The following is a 20242-nucleotide window of genomic DNA, read 5'->3' on the forward strand; positions in this document are numbered from 1 at the left end:
CACTACACCTTTCCAGCTGTGAATTTCAGGACTTCCTTAGATAAACATTGTGGGCTTCTGCTGACATTTACTGAGAGGCTCTGGTTGAATGACTAGCTGAATACAATGTCAAATAAATTGGAGCTGGAATATCGTAGCTTCTCTTATTTAGTCAATGTCTCTGCTCATCACAAAGTTGAGCTTCTGTCTGTAGCAATTCACCCATTTTTCTCCTTAAATTTGGAAAAGTTCTAGTAGCAAGAACTGTCATTTATTTTCCAAAGCACATGGATGGGATTTGGACCTGTTTACACATATATGCCGCGGCACCAGCTGACCTGTACAAACTGTTTGGGTGGACGCGTGGATTCATCCACCCCAAAAGTGAATTAAAACACACATAGTAATAGTGGAAGTTGCTACAGTGTAATTGCTGGTGGATGTTTGACCCAGACTGCAATGTGAAGCAAGGCCAGGGGTTGTGAAAAAATGTTTACATGCCAGCATTCCACATGGGCTGCTCCAGGGTACTGAGGGAGACATTTACAACCCCGTTCCTCCTCCCTGCCCATAAATCCCTGATTTTAATGTGCCATAGCTTTTCTGGACTATTCCTCAAATAGAAAGCTTAAATATAAGCATAGTCACTGGACCGGCGTTTCATCATCAAGATAAGTTAGTTAAGCCTATTAAAATTTGACTAGGTCGCTTGTGTTTGTCAGATCAGAATTTCTTAAACACTGAAGATCAAGTCGCAAAGCTTTGATGTGTTCAGTGAGTCCAGTGCTAATTTGCCCGTTGTTTTTAATCAGTTGAAATTCTTTTCCAGCTTGGCGCTTGGCTGCTTCATGTGGTTTTGTAGCATACTTCAAGGATGGGGAGGTGGTGACTGAAGCAAGGTGTAATGATCCATAGCACATTAGATCATCCGCAGCTTATGCTCCCTGTCCCTGCTTTGCCAGGCAAGCTTTATTCCAGTGAAAGTGTCAGTAAACCCAAGGCAAAAAGGTACCATTTCTCCTCCACTCTTCCCTTTTTCTTTTCCTTGAAAGTTTATCTTGCTGCTTGCTTTTTAAAAGCTCTGCATTAGCTGGGGGGCTGTGAAGTAAAAGGCATGCTTTAAATACAGATGCTGGTGATAGTCCTTTCAAAAGCTGCATTTCTCAAGCTGGGAGCTATTGACCCCTTTCAGTGCAGTCACAAAGAAATCCAAGAGGAAATGGAGGGTGAGGGCCAGCAGGGAATATATATATATATAATTTTTTTCCCCCCAAGTTGTCTTCTTACTCTACCCCCTGCCAGACTGGCTATTGTGTGAGACTCCGCATGGGATACCAGTTGCCGAATAAGGAGAATAGCATCATGCTACATTCTTTCTAAAAATTGATTTTTTACAGTTGCCTTTTTTTTTTTCCTTGCTGAAAGTGTTTCTGCTTTTGTGGAGGATCTGGGCAAAAGGACAGCAGTAGGCTCCAGAACACGTGTATACAGTCTCAGACTGTGCAAAAGATTTTGCTTTGGCTTTTGTCACAGCTTAGGTGATTAGGCAAAGCAGCAACAGCAAATGAGGTTCAGCTACTATGAGAGCAGAGGATGCTAGGGTGTATTTTCTTGCATCTTGAATGAAGTAATATTCCCCAGTAGTTTTTTGATTTTTCTTGCTTAAGAGGATGCTCAGGCAGTGGGACAGAGCCTTCCAGTGTCTCCTCTGCATCCTTCTTCAACCACAACCTTCTTTTTATCAGGCGTATGCTTCCAGTCCTGATGCAAACACACAGACCTTAAAGTTGACCCTACCTTTCGCTCCCATGGTCTTCCCTGAAGAATTTCAATGCTTGAAGTTTTGAAAGGTGAAAATGTCTTCCCATCAGAATTTTGTGATTTGGGACAAAAATGGCACCACTGATCTGGGGCTTCCGTTCCTCCCTGTTGCATGAAAACATGGTTTATGAGCTAACCCTGACTGCACTGTGTTAGATAAGGACGTGGGTTTTGTTTCCTGGTGCAGCAGTCATTTGTTAATGAACAGAAACTACCCGCATCGTGGAAATAAGGCTCAACTCCAAACAAATCTAGTAAGGGGCTTGCACAAAGGAACAGCTGGAGCAATGTGAGCGTGAATCCCCTGACTCCAGAAAGCAGAAGCAGGGTCTAGAGTGGGAAAAGCACAGCTCCAGGAGCTGGGAACAGAGCCAGCTCCTGGAGAGGAGTGTGGCTTTGTGCATGCACATAGGAGCTGGCGACTCATCTTCTTGTATTCCCTCCTATCAGTAATTGGGATACAGTCTTTAGAGCTGCTCCCTGTGGTTGCCAGCACTTCTGGCTCCCTGTGATGCCCTATAAAAATCTGCTGTTTCTCCTATAAGGAATCTGTTGATTCTCCCTACAAAAATCTGTTCAGCAACCAGTAATGTAACAGACTTCCTAGAAAATAAAATTAAATAAAAAAAAAAAGAAAAAAAGAAAAAAGAAACAACAAGCAAACAAAAAGAACACTCCCTCTTAGGAGCAGCAGCAGCTAATCTGGGTGCTCATTTACCACAGTCGTGTCATGATTCTCAATCTGTGTTATGCTGAAGTGTGTTCACAGCAGTAGAAAAAAATACTTTCTATTAACGCTTTCTCTTTTTCAGAAAATTAATTGTTTGATATCACCAAGGACTGTGTATGCATTGGAAACCAACTCGTTCTTTTAAAATGTTGAGCAGTTGGACAACTTTTAAAGAAACTGCAATTTTGTAAAAATGGCGTAAGGACTTTTTTAAAGAATCATTGTTTTTTATAAAAGCCTAGAAAATGGAGCTGTAATGACCAAAGAAAGCACATGTCATATTTGGGAAGTTCTGATTTTCTATCATTTCTCTTCATCCTGCCAGTTGAATTGTTTGCTCACATCTTTGCAAAATTAGTCTCCCAGATAATCTTCCCTTAATTTGGTGGCTCCCAAACGCTGCCCACTGAGGTATCAAAATGAGATATTGCTCTCAGTGAACGGCGTGCTCAGTTCTCAGATTACCAGTGAAGCAGCTAATGATTTTTGACACTTACACGGTTGTCATTGTCCGCTCGAGTAGACGTTGTACAGAAAACCAGGAGGCTCCTCGCCCGACAGCTGTTGTCTCAAGGTCTCTGCAAGCTCCCCGGACTCATGGTTTGGTTCCAGTTTGCTGACATTTATACCCGTGTGCTAACTGCTTCAGCCACAGACAGTACATCTGTTGTATGTACATTTATAGGTGATGGGCAAGTGCAAAGGGCAAGAGTCAGGCCCAGAGGGCAGAGCACGTTACCCCCACAGTGGCCAGCAGCAGCTGGCCCAGCTCAAGAGCTGGGCTGAAGTGGCAGCAGCTTTAAGCTCTTAATTTATCCCTGCTGCCTGCCCTAAGCCACACCACTGTTGCAGGTGCTGTAAGCTAATTCATCAGGCCATGGGTGGCTGCTGAAGAGGTGAAGTGTGTTTGTTTCTTCTCTCCCTTACGTGTCAGGAGGTGACACGCGTGGCCAGAGGGCTCAGGCGGCTTCAGTCACCACAGGTCAGTCTGCCAGAGGGGGATTTAACTTCTGAGAGGGATTGCCAGGCTTCTGGTGCTAACTGTGGTGTGTATGGCATGTGGCTGTGCCCGTCCTCCTGAGCTGGGGGCTTATGTGGCCTCCAAGTGACGATGAAGAAAGAGGGAACAAATTGCAACTAGAAATGTACCCCTATCAGTTACCATCACTTAGTTCTAATGCTATAGCGGTAATGTAAAGCTTTTTTCCTTCTTCTTTTTTTTTCTTTTTTCTGACTATATAATGGGTAAAGTGCTTTGTCAAGGGAAAATGAGGTTTCCCCGATGTGCCAGGGCAGGGACCCAAAGCTGTCTTTCATCACTGTGCTGAATCCTGGTTGGAAAGGCTGAGACAGCATCGCTCAGAAAAGCAAGAAGGGCTTTGCCTCTGTTATTCTGAGACCTCCAGAAGTACGTTTGCGTTTGATTTGTGAATTTTGAACAATATTGACGGAGGCTTTGGTTAAGAGCTGTTGGAATTATTCTCTGTAGAGATTTCTCAGGCAGCAGATGCATGAGAGGGATGTATGTGTGTGTATTTGCAGCTTTTTTTCTTCAGCTTATGAATAAGAGCTGGGATCATGAGAAGTGATAACTATTAAAATCAGTAACGAAGACAGTATTAGCCTATAAGAGGTGAAGTGGGTTTGGGGAGTTTTGCATGCATTTCCTAGCTCTGCTCCTCTCTTTCTGACAGGGAGAAGTAGCTTGGTTCCTGTCTGCTTTCCTCTCCCATCTGTATAAGGATAGTAAGAGAGCTGCGAAGTTATCTGTTAGAGAAAATAGTGATTAAAGTATTTCATTTTGTGCAGAAACTGGCATTGTGAAACTTTGCATTCATTTTCAGAGAAACCTGAAGATTAACAAGTTTTACTTCTAGTGCTTTTTTTTTTTTTTTTTTTTTTTTTTTCTTTTTATCATGTTGCTTGTCCTTTCCGTGACAAAATGGGAATAGGGAAGGGAAGGAAAAAAGAAAACAAGGTGATCCAGAGATTCTCTCTTCTCACATAAAAACTGCCCATTAAAAATGTCTGTACATCTTGCATAAATTGCAAAACAGATAATTTTTAAACTTTCAGAATATGAAAAAGTTATTGCTGTTGAATGCCCTGAGTTGTTTTAAAGGTGAGGTTTCTTGCTTGTACTGCGGTGTCTAGTGTAAAACCTTGAGACCTCTCTGGCAGGAGGAACCTAAGTGTAGGTGAGCCACAGCCCAGACTCGTGCATAGTAAAGCTAATGCTAATCCAGTGCTTGCTTTGGCTTTGTAAAATGACACGTTCCCCACCTTGCTTGTAATGGGTGTGAGCTGCATCCTTGGCAGATGTTACACTTGCTGACAGAACTGGCAGATTAGAAATGAGGAACTGAACGGCTGTGGATGTGCTTGTGCTGGACGTTTGGATGATTCTCCTGGGTAGCACGTGGCAGGAGTGGTAAGGCAGATACGACGTGCAGGCATTTTGTGCCTGGATAACATGGAGTGATACAATGGCAGTGCTTTGCCTCTATTTTAGCTTCAGTGCCCAGCATATGGAGGTCTTGAGCTGAACAGAGACCTGTCTGCAGCTGTTTCTTTTCTGAAGAAGCAGTGCGCGGCACTCGTATGCGCAGACCCAACTCCCCCAGTAGCACATTCAAAAATAAATACATTCCAAAGCAGTATGTTTAAGCAACATGAACTTCCTTTTCTGATCATGTGTGGAAGGTTTATTTTCACATCCTCCAACACTCAGTAGGTGCTAATTTTCAGATTGGTTTGAAATGTCAAAGTATATAAGAGCTGTAGCGGACCCGGTCCTTTCATGCTGTATGGCATGAAGCAGCCCCTGAGCGCAGGAGGGTAGGAGGAAGCTTCTCCTGGGAACTGGCTGTTCTGTAATTGCCATCTTGAACTGTTTCTGGCACCTTTCCCTGGCAATTGTCGATGACAGGATGTTACAGTTTATGGCTGTCTGACCCCACTCGTTTTCCCATGTTCTGCAGCAGGGGCTTGGGCAATCCTGCTGCCTGTCCAGGTAACCCCTGCAGATGCTAGGAGATACAGGTGGACATGGTGCTATACAGATGGCATGCGTTGCAGAATTTATTACTGACTCCTCAAACTGACCTGTACCATTTATAACCTTTGTGGCTGCAAAGTACATCGAAGAGTACATTTCAGAGGAGCTAAAAATAATATTCTCAGTTTAAAGCTATTTCTCTCCCAAGCATTCAGTCAATAAGAAGACAAGGAATCAGTTTGTCCTTTTTTTCCCATGCTTAAATGTTCAGCTTTCAGAATGGAGCTGTAAGTTTATCACAAGTTATTGGCTTGTTAGTGGAGTTGGCTTTAGAATATGGATTATGTTACTGGAAAGTGTAATCACTTGCCAGAACTGCCTTTGCTGTTCCATTTCCCTTTCCATGTCCCAATTTTGTAAGTTATCTGGTAGCTGCACTGAAGGCCAAACTCTTACTGAACTGATTAGAACCAGGAGTTGGCATTCTGCTCCTCTGTCTCCTTCTGCCAAAAGCCAGTAGGCAAAAGAAATAATATACATTTTTTACTATGTACACGAATACAGTTTACAGTCATTTAAAGCACCTGAAGATGAGTACATCAAAGCTCTGGTTCTCCTAGTGTCACGGTGTGACCACACTGTGGATAATATTCCGTACATTCAACAAGCCTCCATCCCAGGAAGGGGATAAATGATGGTGGCTTTTAAAAATAAGTAATTAAATGCCTTTTTTTTTTTTTTTTTTTTTTTCCTTTTAAGATGTGGTTGGAAATGACTCATTTGGAAAACTTCAAACTAACCAGATACATGTAAACCAGAATTCAGATGTTTAGGACTAACAGTATAAATGCCGAGGGGTATTCAATAGTCCTGAGTATTAGGTGTACAAAACTGAAAGAGCTGCCATAGTTAGTCCTCTGCTTGAGATCTCGGTTTTTACTGTGTCCATTTTTTATTGATCAAGAATAATGGCAATTGATTAAGTGTGCCAGTCTGATGTTTCTTCTCCTGTGAATAGAAAACCAGCTGTGTGTATCAAATCTGTGAATCACACCTCTGAGCTAGATCGTTTTTAGAAAGGGGAGAATAAATTACACAACCTTTTTTTCCAAAGTCTTCGCAGAGACCATAAATCTTCTTAAAATCGAGTTGAAATTAAGCAAATACTTTCAGTCCGTGAAAGGGTTATATTCAAGTTTGTAAACATCAAGATATTTGATTCCAGAATTTCTTCATGGAATGTGATTTTGTTTTAGAAATGCCAAAGCCACTCCTTTCAGCATTTAAAAACTAAAACCACATTGTTCTGTTAAAATTAGATCCAAACATTTTATAAAAAGAGTTGGGTTTGTTGGGTTTTCTTCTGAAAAGTTAGGAAATGTAAAAAAAAAAAAAAAAAAAAGTTTCAGGTTGAAGATAACTTTGGGGCATTGATCTGAAGAAACATATTTGCATTGTTTTGTTTCATGAAAAAGAAATCTTCCAGTTCAACATGAGGCAATTTTTCCCTTCTGCTTTTTGGTTTTCTTCTTAATCATAGTTGTTTTGTTTTTGATTTGTCACCAAAACTGCAAAATCTGCTGGTCATCTTGGCGTGTTCTTTCGGATGATACTGACACAGTCACTCTTCCTGGTTTATGCTAACGTCATGTGTGTGATTCCTCACTGGAGGAGTTTGGGGTTTGTCTGGCAGGAGAATGACCATTAGGGCTTCACTACCACTACTGCGGCTGAGCTGCTTTTGTCACCTGCAGGTGCAGGTAAGCCTCTTGTTGCTGTTTCCCCATTTGGCTCCGTAGGGTTTCTGAACACTCTCAGCTGCAAGTTAAGGAATTAAACATGAGTGCTCATGGTTATCATTAAACATTTTCTTTTCTAAGTCTCTTTGACTGTGTCCTGGTGACTGCAATTGAGGATTAAGAGCAGTGCCTTCAGCACCGTCAGTAAGCTGTGTTTGAGACCTCCAGAGACAGTGTTTATATTTTCCCTCTCTTGCCTGCATCCTTCGCATGATACCTTGCTCGGTGAGCAGCTCTCTCCTCCCCATCCCAAGTGATGCTATTGCTGAGGAATGTTGGACGGAGACCATTATACACATACTGGAGGTGCTGCTGGATTTGGGGTTTGAGCTTGATTTCAAAGGGAGGAGATGCAGGAAGGAAATGTTGTTTTTAGTGGGGACCCAGGCCTTAGCGCTTTGCAGAACTGTTTTAAACACACTCCTCAGGCAGGGAGGTCTGTGAGAGCAGGGGAGGGCTCGGCGAGCTTTGCAAATGTTTCCATGCGCCGCTCGAGGCTGTTGTCCCAGGCACGTACTTCATTAATGCTGCTGGGGAAGGCATTTTGGAAATAATCAATCAGTGTCGTTCTGCGTTTCTTCTCTGTTGGCGCTGCTTTGTCTTGTTTCAGTGCTGCTCGTTTTGGTTTTAATTTCTGAATGAGGGATCGATCTGCACAGACCAGCACCAGGCAGAAGAGTTTGGTGGTGCGATGGGCTAAGCCACCTTGCCCCGTGTCTCTACAGCACTAAAACAGTTGTTTGGAGTCATGGGTCCTGAAGAAGCCGGTGGTGCTTGGGCTTTTCTGAAGTGTGCTCTGAGCATCTCAGTGGTTTCCTAGGTCAGGATGAAGTTGTGCTCCTGGATGCTGCGAGCTCTCCTTTGGAGCATTCCTTCTCTCAGTTCTGCAGGGTGTTAGATCACAGACCTGCCACTTATCACACCTTCCTTCTGTCTTTCCTCTTCCCTCTGCCTCCACATTCTTTGATGCAACTGAGCTCTGCTGCAAATGACTGCTTGTTGTTTTGCTTTGCTGAGGTAATGGCAAAGAGCTTTTCTGAAAAAAAAAAAAAATAAAATAGGGCTTGTAAAGGGAAAGGCTGTAAAGAAAATTTCTGTGATGCACTACAGTTTTTGCATGTATAGGAATGGAGAAAATTTAGTGGGATAGCTGCTTTGGTGTAAAAGATCAAGAGAACTTTGCCTTCGCTCTGAGTGAATCAGTGGCTAAACTGGGATTAAATGGCAGAAGCACCCGATCCCCAGACAGAGCCTCATGCTTCTGTCAGCAAACTGTTGTAAAACTGGTGGACTCGAATGGGCAGGACACACCGTGTACTGCAAAGGATCTGGCCTCCTGGCACTAGAGCTGCACTTCACAGAAGTATTGGGGCTGCGTGCTATGAATTAATCATCTCAGGGACACCGGTATAACGTGCACTTTGGCCAGTCCCTTCTGATGCTCACAAAGGAGCAAAGAAGGATTGTACTTATTTTTCCCCAGAGTTCAACAGGAGGTAACGCTATATTCCAGGGAGGTAGTTCTTCACCTCCCTTAATGAGTAACTTTATACTGTGCTGTCTCTTACAATAACAGCTGTCGCTACCAAAAGGCAAAGAAGCTATTTGACAAGCCGGGGAGGCTGCAAGAATTGTTAAGAGAGGAGGAAGGGCACAGGCAGGGAACTAAGCTCAGCGCAAGAGCCATGAGAATTCCCAGGCTCCAAAGAGTGCTGCTGATTTTAGCATTTCACGGGCTCCTACGTAGTGTTTGTTTAACATTTCTGGTCAGAGTGAATGAAAGCAAAATCCCAACTGAACTGCAGATCAGTACGGGGACAGCTAGGAAGGTCGGACTGTGTTATGTTTGCTGCGCAGTGTTGTGTCATGAACGAAGCTTATAGCTCAGATCCTCAAATACAGACATAGCAGCGAGTAGAATAAGGTGGGAACGGGCTGCTGTGACTACTTTTATCCTACTCGACACAGGGTTTCTTTGAGTTGAGTCTGGTTTGAATCAGAGCATCTCAGTGCTGCAATTTGTCATAGATTTCTTTGTTCTGTTCCCGGTCATTCTTCCATGTTTGTTTACAATGATATAATGTCCATGTGGCAGCTCCAGCAATTGTTTGGGAGGCAGCTGAATACTGCAAAAGCTACATGAATACACTTTCATTTCTCTTGCAAATAACTCCATCCTCTGCAATTTGTTTTTGATTGCCAGTGGCCTGTAGATCATCTGTGAATTGAAGATGCTTGGGGAGCAGGCTTGTGTGGCTTTTAGCTCATCTGTTACTTTCTTACTTCATGGTGTTCTTTGGTCTTTCCTCAAATACTGTACCTCTGCCAAAGTAAGACCAGTTCAGTCTCTGCCAGTGTCAGCTGTTCAGGGGAAGAGAGCAGGGCCTGCCCTACCAGTGCTCCTGTGCAAAGCCGGGGCTTGCAGAGCTTCAGTGCTGCCCATTGCCTGGGTCCTGGGCAGAAGTGGGAGGCAGCACAGGGAGAGGGGGTCATTAAACCCCATACACCTGAAGGCAGGGGCAGTAAACCCACCTGATGCAACTGGTAAGCTCAGGGTTTCCTTTTACTTGCTATCATGATTATTATTTATCATTGTTATTGATAGAAGTGCAACCCAGCTGCTCGGTGCCGAGCTTGGAGGGCTCCTGCAGGGCAAAGTGCTCCGCACTGCTCAGAAAACCAGCCTTTGTGCTGCCTCTTGAATAAGCATTTTATTTCACATGCTCGTTCTGAGCCTCCTGCTGTCGCTCACACTACAACTGCTGACAAGTAGCCGTCCTGGCAATATGGCATCAGAGCCCGTGAGCTGCCTTCCCTCTGGCTGGGACTCTGGGAGAACAATATGAAGAAGACAAATGGCAGCTGCATATTTAAAGACAAGTATTTCCTCTTAAACATGAAATTGCTCTTTGCACTCCGTACGTATCCCTGCTTGGTGACAGCTATTGGCCACGTCATGCATAATTCCTGTGTTGGGATAGGAGCGTGCTGGCCTAGCAGCAAAAACCTGCGCCTCGCTCCTCAGCTGAGCACTTGGAAAGCTCATCCATCATTAGCAGGACGTCCTGGTGTATAGTACACAGGGAAGCGCCTATGAGCTTTACTAACTGGGGTCAGTCAAGCACCATTTTTAAGCTCAGTTACTTTAAATTTAGGCTAGTTCATAGTGGAACAGAACCGGTTTTGCTAAGTAAGTCTGTAGAGGACTGTGCTTTACGGTATCTAACAGCACTTGGTAACTGTGCCAATGAGCATTAATAAAGTAATAGAAATTAACCTTTATGTTGAGGTAGTTGATCTCTAACAAGGCACCAGGGTCCTGTTGTTTTAAGTGCTGTAAATTTGCATGACAGAAATACTTTCAGATCTAAGAACACGCACATTTGGCCGGACATGTGAAAACAAACAAGTGTGGTGCAGCAGGAGCAGGGGAAATGAACACCTGAGTGAGGCCACAGAGAAGTCAGTGGCCTTTCCAGTGACTTAATAGCCACTAGGTTGGGTCTCACATAACTTCTGTGCTGGGCTTCTAAAACACATTGCCATATTCTCTGAGAGATGGAACTCATCTATGGGAATGTTATGGGAAGACTGGCTCATCCTTAGTACTGAAGGACAAGAGCACCTTACTTTGACGGAGCTAATATTAAAACCAAAGCTACTGGAAGACTGAAAATCCAGAGGGTTTCAAGACAGTGGAAGCTCAGGAAACTTGGAACAATTTTTCCTAGGTCTTTAGAAAACATTCTTTATAAAGGTTTTTGAATCTCTGCAAAATGAATGCAGAGCGATCAGTGACGCAAGCAGGATGTTCTGATGTTGGAGTTCATGCTTTGTGTTTCTGTTTAAATGTGCATGAAGAGGGTGAAGGATACAGTTCACTGCAACTCTTGGTGAGGCAGCTGTTGAAAGGCCAGGCTAGAATCTGCTTTGTCTTGGCTTTTCTGAGGGGAAGGGAAGAAAACATAATATATTCATAGGCTCTGTGTGTGTGTGTGTGCATAAATGTACAGACACATATATAAGAATGAAAATATGCACACAAAGCCACTGATTGTCAGCAAATAACACTATTCACAGAAGCTTAGTGTCTGCTGTAAGCAGAAATAAAAAGTCCTTCCCTCTCCTACAGAAGGCAAAGTTAGATATAAAATTGTTGTAGACTAGTACAATTTATTTTATTTTTATTTTTTTAAATAGGTGTATTATTCCTGTCATCTTCCTGTCTTCTTAAATGAAATTGTTAGGTGTTTTGCCAGCTCTTTTGTGTTGGTAAAACAAAGTACATGCTAACTAAGGGTAGCAATAAAATCCTAAGTCTTAATCAGAGTTTAGTATTAACATCCCTCTAACTGGTTAGGTCAAGCAATTTACACCATAGAAGTTTTCCTGTTTAAAAGCAAAAGCACACCCCTTTCTCTTGAATGTATGGTGGTTTTTTTTGGTTTGATTTGTTTTTTTTTTGTAGTGGTGATGGTGTGGTTTTGTGATGGTTTGTTTGGTTTTCTTTTTTGGTTGGTTTGTTTTTGTTTTATGTAGACAGCAGGCAAAAGGGCTGTATCATTTCTGGAATGAATGAGGGGGGTGAGAGGCGTAAATATGCACTCTGGTTTCTGCTGAAATGAAGACGGAAGATTGGATTAACATTGAGTGGCAAGGCTGGGCTCTCCTTCACTGGGAGAGTAAGGAACAATCTCTACTTAACTACCTCTTTACTGGAAAAAAAAAAAATCATAGCTCACAACATACAGGAGGATAAATTGTCGTGGAACTGGAGCCAACTCTTAAAAAGCTGGTTGGAAGAGTTTAAAAGTGGTGGTAAATATTCCACACAACCGTGCATCCTCTTCTTCTAGCAAGCTTACAGTACTAAGTGGCGTGATGGTAATTGAATTGAACTTACGCAGTATTGAACACTGAATTAAAATGAAGAAGTGCCTGATTTCAAGTTTTATTCCAAAGAAATTGGATTTTTTTTTCCTAGTGTATTTACAACAGGTAGATCTGAAGGATGTCAAAACTTGAAGACTTGTCTCATTTTTATTTAGCAAATCCACAGGTGTGGTACACACTAAAGAATTTTTCAGCGTGTGGAGCTTCAAATCCTTTGGGAAACTAAAAATAGGAAACAGGCAAAAAGGCAGCACCAAAACAGGCATGATTATTTTTGTAAGGTTAAACAATTAACCTCTCTTTCTTGATTCAACACTATCCAAAATTCAAAAGTGAAACTAAGGGATGGGAAATGGTACACGATTAGTGGACTTTTAACTGCTGATGTAGGATATCAAAGATGTGTGAGCCTTCATTCTTCATGGCTTTATTGAAAATGCTCTTTTATCCTTCTGAGTAATGTGGAAGGAATGGGATGTTGCAGCTGGGCTTGGGCATGTCCTCAGAGCATTTTGCTGGTCTTTCATGACATTGCAGAAGCTTCTTTTGCCCATTACTGATTTCTGGTTGTTCTTTTGGGACAATTTGCCTGGAAACCAGATCTCAGTTGCCTTCAAAGTGTTTATGTGATGATGATGAGTTAATGTAGTGGAGACATCATTTACATACATCTGGAGTTGGGTAAACTAAACTAAATTCTTTAAATAAATAAGACACAGTGTATCAGGCTATCAGAACCAAACCCACCTTCAACTCAGTAATTAGAGGAAAATGATTAGGAATTAAATGCTAAATTTAGATTTATCTGTACTTTACAGGAGTGCTTGTTAAAAGAAGAGCCAGCACGAGAAGAGCCAGAGCCTCTTGGCTCTGAGGATCACCAGGAAAAAAGCCTCTCTCTATATTTTGGCCATGTAGCAAGCAATTCCAGCAATGAGTTGCTGGAAGTGACACGTCTGATTTATTGCCTGCTGCAGCTTTGAGAGTGTTTGCGAGCTGAAGTATCTGTTATGGTTAGGATGATTATAACTGTGTTTAATTTTATTTTGGAGAGAGAAAGAAAATAAATACTTTTTTTTTTTTTTTTTTTTTTTTTTTGTGGGTTTTGGATGCAAATGACTTCTGTGGTTGTTTTTGGTCCTTAAGCAATGCCAGCCTGGGCTGTTTGGTGCCACATGTGCTTTCCCTGCAGTCAGGGCTGTGGCTGAGCAGCTGGACGAGAGCCTGAGCACGGTGCCCAGCTCTCACTGCATCACAGCATCGCAGCAGGGCTTTGCTGTGAGTGCACGGGTGGGTCTGGCAGTGCAAAAACTTGTATTGTCATCCTGGTGTGAATTGCTGAGCCAGTAGTTGGGATCCTTGCTAAGTTTTCTGCTGTCTCTGGTATATCAGTAAGTCTGCAGCTGGTTTTGGTTCTGCCTGTTAAAAACACAAGACATGTCAGTGCATCAGAAAGTATCTCCCAGCATCTGGTTGGAGTGCTCCATGGAGGATGCTAAGTTCTAGCCAGTCAGCTGTTTTGTATACTATTCCCTCCAGTGCTATCTTTCATCCATAAGTTCCCAACACATTTCCTAACCTGTACAAAACAGAATTGCAAGTAGCCTTTTGAATAGGAACGTAAGCACAAAATCAATGCCTCTAGCTGGAAAGTATTGCTTTGCAGACCCCAAAATCTAGAGCCTTTAATCCCTGTGAAACATTGCATCATCTTTAAGTTAGGCTCATGCAGAAGAGGCATGTTTCTGTTTCATCTCTTTCATGAGCCAGATGCCAGGATTTGAAGTTTTGGGGACATTCTCTCTGGTTGTGGTCCAAAAATACCAACCCTTCTACAGTTCTAAGTAAAGAAACAAAACCAAAAAATGTAGGTCTCTGTAAGAACAAGATGCCTTCTCCAATAACCACCATGGTTTGGCCTGGTGGAGTGTTTGGCTCAATGGCCCAGCAAGGGAAATGTTAATTCAGTTCCTTGCTGAGAGCTGGGCTGACCAGGAACGTCAGTCTTAATCCTCTGTATCCCAGGTTAATGCCCTGTTGGCAGCACCTAGCTAGTTAAAACTTTCTTCCTAGAGAGAAAGAGTGAGAATATAGCAACAACAACTCTCTTTCCCCAGCCTGAAATAAATTCTTAGCTGACAGATTCAGGTTTTATCTGGAAGATGCAACAAGCTGCCTGGCAGCCTGTGATGTTCCATCGTGCAAAATGATGGGAAATGGGTGAGGAGTCCCTCTGAACTTGCTGCTACTAGAAATGCTGCCCAGGTAGCTACATTTGCAGAAGGTCAGAGTTTTCTTCTGTTTTGTGTCAGAAACCAGTCAGCTGTTCATGTATCAGTAGTTCAGTGCGCTCACATGCATCTCATACTGGAAGACGGTTTCTTTTTAGCTAGGACAGAAAACCCATAAAGGCAAGGTGGGCAGTAGAAGCACAAAAAGACAAAGAGATGTCAGGAAGTTATGAAACACACCCTGGAGCACGTTTTCAGCTTCTGGTTAAGCTATTGTACCACAATCTGTGGTTGTGACCTTTTTCTATCACTTCTGATTTTGTGTTCAGGGAAAAGAAAAATAGTGAAAGCAAATTCCTACAGATAAGATCCATCTCCTTATATCACCTGTCTTGCCAGTATAGGTCTGTGTTTTGCACAGCCCTGAAGAAAATTAAATGAATATCCAGCATAAGCAGAGAACATCCTAGCTAAGTTGACTCATAATGAAGAAAAGATGAACTGCCCTCTTATAAACTGACTGTTCACTGCACTTGGCTGATTCCCTCCTGCTCTCCTTTAATATCCTTGTCAGTCTGTTGGCCAGGAGCTGAAGCCACACCAGCCATGCAGTTAAAAGACAGAGTAGCCAGAAGTTTCAATTAAATCCCATTTCCGTGAACACTTACTGGCCACTCGTTCCAATTCCTATAAAAATGCCTGGGCAACTCGTTGCTTAGCATTTCACCTCGTTTTGTAGCCGCCACTTTACAGCACTCTGATTTTAAAATGTAATTTTACAAGTGTTACTTTTACTGACTATGTTTTCTGCTTCACTTTTAAATGCCAAAAGTATGAGCAGGATGGAGAGGGGGGCAGTTTTGCAGCAGGTAATGCTGAGGTCTGCTCATTTTGGGTTCTGCTGCTGCTAAATACATTTCCACTGCTTTGTCCGATTGTAAAAAAAAGATACTGTATGATGAGTATTCAAAATGTATTTTAAAAAGCAACCCTTTGTTTGCTCTGTTTAGTGAGAACATGGCTAAAAATGTTTGCGGGCCAAGTATCTTCCTGGACAGAATGTTTTTCCTCTTCTGAGAAAAGTTGCATGGAAAGGTGCCTCTGGGAAGCCAGACCTGACCAAGGGAAAGTTTTTTTTCCCCTAGGCACTTCTGTGCATCTTGAAGCTGTGGGATTGCAGCATTCAGCAGCACAGTGGGTGCGTCAGCACAAGACACAGGTAGATGGATCTTCAGAAGCGTCTGGTGGAGCATGGACTAGAGAAAGGAGGGGAAGCAGCATGGGGACAGTGACACCATAAAGCAGTGCTTGGGTGCCCAGTGCAGGGCACGTCCTGGCAGCTGTGTGATGCTCTCCTTTGGTAAAAGGGACTGGGAAGGGAATGGCAAAGGGGCTGGTGCGTTAGAAGCATCGATGGCTCTATCACTGTTGCAGGCAGCCAGGTCTATGCCTTCTGTGCTCCCTATTCTTTGCTTTCCAGAACAGTAGCTCCCCAAGTTCCCCCCTTTAAAATTATAATGAAAAAATGGGAAGCAGGATGATTTAATGAAGATCTTAGTTGGAATGGAGCTGCATTAAGAAACCAGCAGGCCTGATAAAAAAAAAAAAGCCTCAACATGCTGAAAAATAAATCCCACTGAGTACTCGGCATCCTGCCTGAGTCACCAATTCTCCAAGGCAGAAAACAAAGCAAGGAAAAAAAAAAGTTTGTTTTTACACAGCAAAGCTAAAACACGTCCATTTCTGATTTAAGATGAGTCCTGGGGGACATCCCTTCTGTAATGCAGCATGGGGTCAGCGTAGGTGAGCTGACAAACGCACAAATTGATTTTTTTTCCTCATCCTTTAGACAAAGCACCTACTAATTTCAGTGGGACTCATGCCCGCGTGCATTTTGTGACTGGAGCTATCCCAAAGCATTCAAGGACCAGGGATTGTTAGCGCTAGGGCACAGGGAGGGCTTAGATGCATGAGTCAGATTTTCCACAGCTCCTCCTCTGGCTCCAGTGGCAAACATCAGCAGGACTTCATCCTGCTTCTTCCTCCTGTCCAGGCTCTCCCCGTCACTCCTGCTCTGGTGCTTCTTGCCCCTTCACGAAGTCCCTGCAAAGGCTTCAGCACCGTAAGGTTTCTACAAATAATGTCTGCAACTCGTGAGGAGAGAAACAGCAAAGTATTTGCCTGGTTCCCTGAGGCTTTTATAAATACTTGCCCAACTAAAGGCAGCTTATAAATCCGCTCTGCTTCAGAATTGCACAAGTTGGATGGAAATTCTCTGCTTGTGATGGGATGAGAGGGCGGAGAGCGAGACTTTGTGCTAGCAAGTGACCCCTGGCTGGCAGCAGTCTGCTAATGCTTTTAAATGAACTGCTGCAGAGCTGAGGGCTCAAGGCAGAAGCACAATGGAAGGTGCATTATTATCACTGCTCTGATTATGGCAGAAAATTCTGCTATTCTCATTTACAGATTTAATGGTTTGTTAATAATGTCTGATTTGGGAATATGGTATAGTCTATCAAGTAGGGGTGGCATAATAGCATTAATAAGGGTAATTGAGGTTGTTGCTATAATCTTGTTTGCTCTTTGGTTTGTTAATTGAAAGTGACTTATCTTAATATGTGATAGAAAAATTGTTGCTCCTCTGTGCAGCCTGGGCACCTTGAAGGGAAAGGGAAGTGTCAGTCTGCACCGGTTTTCTGTTGTTGTGGGATATGTACAGCAGTAAGCATCCAGGAGTGAATCAGCATCACATGTGTCAGGTATTGTGTGTCTGTGTTTACATTCTGTATAAATAACTGTGTGCTGTTACTCGTGACCATGTGTGTCTCTTTTTGCAAGGCTTGCTGTGTAAGTCTGCCCACAACGCATGCAGTTGATTAGACGGCCTTTACTGGAGGAGCTGGAAATGAGACATCTAGGTTTTGAATGTTTAACCCCGGAGAAAAAACTTGGCATTTTGTCTCCCATCAGCGTTTGCCCGTAACTGCTATTAACATTAATTATGGAGATACTTATGTGAACACCCTGTTATCCCTAATTAGAGTTAATGGAAGATACGTGTGGATGTTAATAGGACAAGAGACAACCAAGCTTCCATTTCTAAGGTTAAATATTCAGTAGAATATTCCCTCTTAGACACATCCAACATCCTATAATCATGCAGTCAGACTTACGCAAAAGCAGAACAATTTCACCTTTTTCTTTTTTTTCCCCCAATTATGGCCACCTTCCACTCTTTGGTTAAATTAAAGAGCAAACAACAATGTGGCAGTTACCTTTACTAATGTAATTATGCTACATTTTCTCTATTCATAGAGTATGACCAAATCAGACTTCGTAGGAGACCATTTGCTGTCCCTTTCACTGTCCCAGTAAGGAATGAATGCTGGCAGAGGCAGGGGAGCTGGAAAGATTTGGCTTTGTTCTGAACCAGCACCTTGTGAGAAAGAGCTCAGGCCCTGAGCTCTTGAGTAGGTCACATTATAGTTTGGTTGTTTGTTTTTTTTTCACCCCAGATGATCTGTAATACAATTATGGGGTTGTTTGTTCATCCCTGCCATCCCTTACTGCCACACGAGCTTGGTGCCAGGTCCCTTGGGTGCTGCATGGTGCCCACCTTGCTATTAGGCAGCTCGCAGCTCCCCAGTCCTCCTTGGCTGGAGCTGGGGGCTGCGTCACCCAGCTTTGCAGCTGCTGCTTTCCGTGCAGCAATTCCAAGTACAAGAACTTGGCTCGGGTCTCAGATTCTCCCATTTCCAGAAACTGCACGAGAGCCCATTGCTGTCTGAGGTGCGTAATCGCCAGCAGCGTGGGGCAGCAGGCTGGCGAGGGGACTGCTGGGGACGTGACTGAAGCACTTGACCTTTGGGGCTCGGTACGAAGTCAGTCTCTGCTCACATTTTCCCCAGAGGATGAGCCCAGGGACAGTTGGTAGGTTTTGATTTAGCCATTTGTTTGTATGCTCTGTTGATGTTTTTATGTGTTTGTTCAATCCTCTCATTACAAGTGCATGTTCTGTTTTTTTTTGGCGGTGTTCAAAGAATCCGTTAAGCTTTGTAATTAGTGGTACTACTTTGATTTAATATATAAAGTAATGCTTTCACAGGTCAGATCCACATGGACCTTCTGTCCTTTTTCTTTTTCTCTCTTTTTTTTTTCTTTTTGTTCACGGACGTATATTTTGAGTGGCTGTATAAAGCTTAAAGTGCCTGTGTTTAAACTGGTGTGAGCAAAAGGCTTTTGATGGTATTTTGTTCTGGGATTTTGGAGTAAGCTGTATTGGTTTGAAAGCTCATGCTGGACATTGTTTAAAGTGGACAGATGCTAAGAAACCTTGCTCTGTACTAAGCAGGGTTGCTAATTTAGCTGTACTTGTGTAGTTGAAGTGGCAAAATCCCCTTCTGTGGTATGGTTTATCCTAGTTTATGGGAGAGAACAATTTTTTTCTGGTGTATCTGCATTTAGATCTTTTAACAAAAAGGATACATCCTCTTTAAAAAGGCAAATGCCCCAAATTTTAGCGTTTCAGTTAAAATGCCTGCTAAGCCTTCAGATGCAGTAGGAAAGAAATTGATCCTGTAAAGGGAACACAGTCGTGACATACCATTTTATTTTAGCTAGAAAAACGTGGCCTCATTTGGAGCAGAAGCTGGCTCTCTGATCAGGCCATGGTCTGGTTGCATGGCTGGGGAGGTGAAACACAGTCAACCCAAAGATATCATTATACCCATGGAGGTTAAGGGCCCTTCGCCCCAGGCAAACGCCTTTGTTTTTATAAGCTGCTACAGCTAGGATGTAAGTGGGGGTCTCTTAGCAAGGCTAAGGTAATAACCTCAGATGGTAACTTCAAACTGGCTTCATGAGCTAAATCCTGTATTTTGTGTCTTTAAAATAAAGAAGGGATGTGTGAATGAGATGACATTAAAAAAAAAAAAATCCTGTCTCCAGAGGGATTTATTTATTTATTTTTTAATCTCTAGACTGAGCAATAGTCCAGTTGAAGGGACTGATTTTGGATTCATTGGGCCAATAGTAAAGATTAAGCAGTGGGTAAGTCATTATCCTGGGTGTTTGGTATAGGCTTAGCAGCATTACATTGATTTACAGTGTGAATCCCCCCAGTGTGTACTGATAGATTCTGTAGTTATCTGGTCACCTCTGACTTGCCTTTTTTACCAGAAGGATATGCTGGCTATTACCCCAAGATGCTTTGGAGACACCTAACTGCTTTGTAATCCTCCAAGAATAGCAGGAAAAGCAGCAGATAAGTATTAGCTGAGAAACCTGAGCAGTTTTGCCCTAGGATAATGGAAAGATAAGGTGTTACACAAGGACATGCCATCTCAACAAAAAATGAATTTCAGGAGCTGGTGTTTCCATACAGAATAGGTGAAGTGCTTAACCGAGGGCTTGCTTGGCATTCCCTTTTAAACTTTCATTCATTCTTTTTGACTCAGATTTTTTTTTTTTTTTGATGCTTCTGAGCAAAATCAGGTTTGCCAAATGACAACTTGTATGCATGAATCTGATGACAAAAGAAGTATCATATGTGATATATGATGCAGATAACAGTGTCAAGACAGTGCATTGCAGAAGGGAGGGGAAGTGCGGAAAGAAAGAATATCATGTAGCCTCTCAATCAAAATTTGAGCTGATGGGGAGTGGTTTTGGTTGGGTCTGGGTGAAGCAAGCCCATGCTTGTTTCACCAGCTTCAAAACTGAGGCCACCCTTAACCTCTGGGTGCTCATTCCCTGTGGGGGGCAAGTCTTTATAAAAACAGGAATTGCTGGA

The 20242-nt window shown here is 42.9% G+C and overlaps 1 protein-coding gene across 4 annotated transcripts in view; it reads left to right on the forward strand.

Moving 5' to 3' along the window:
• TSPAN18 (tetraspanin 18) overlaps positions 1-20242 on the forward strand; it is a 106318-nt gene that overhangs the window by 58151 nt on the left and 27925 nt on the right. The window contains exon 1 of one of the 4 annotated variants that reach the window (XM_032188027.1): positions 950-987. The exons of the other annotated variants lie outside the window; for them this stretch is intronic. The gene's annotated coding sequence lies outside the window, so the exon portion shown is untranslated. Of the gene's footprint in view, positions 1-949; positions 988-20242 lie in introns of those variants that run through there. 4 annotated transcript variants of the gene reach the window in all.

The sequence above is a fragment of the Aythya fuligula genome, chromosome 5 (assembly GCF_009819795.1).
Source record: "Aythya fuligula isolate bAytFul2 chromosome 5, bAytFul2.pri, whole genome shotgun sequence".
Lineage (NCBI taxonomy): Eukaryota > Metazoa > Chordata > Aves > Anseriformes > Anatidae > Aythya > Aythya fuligula.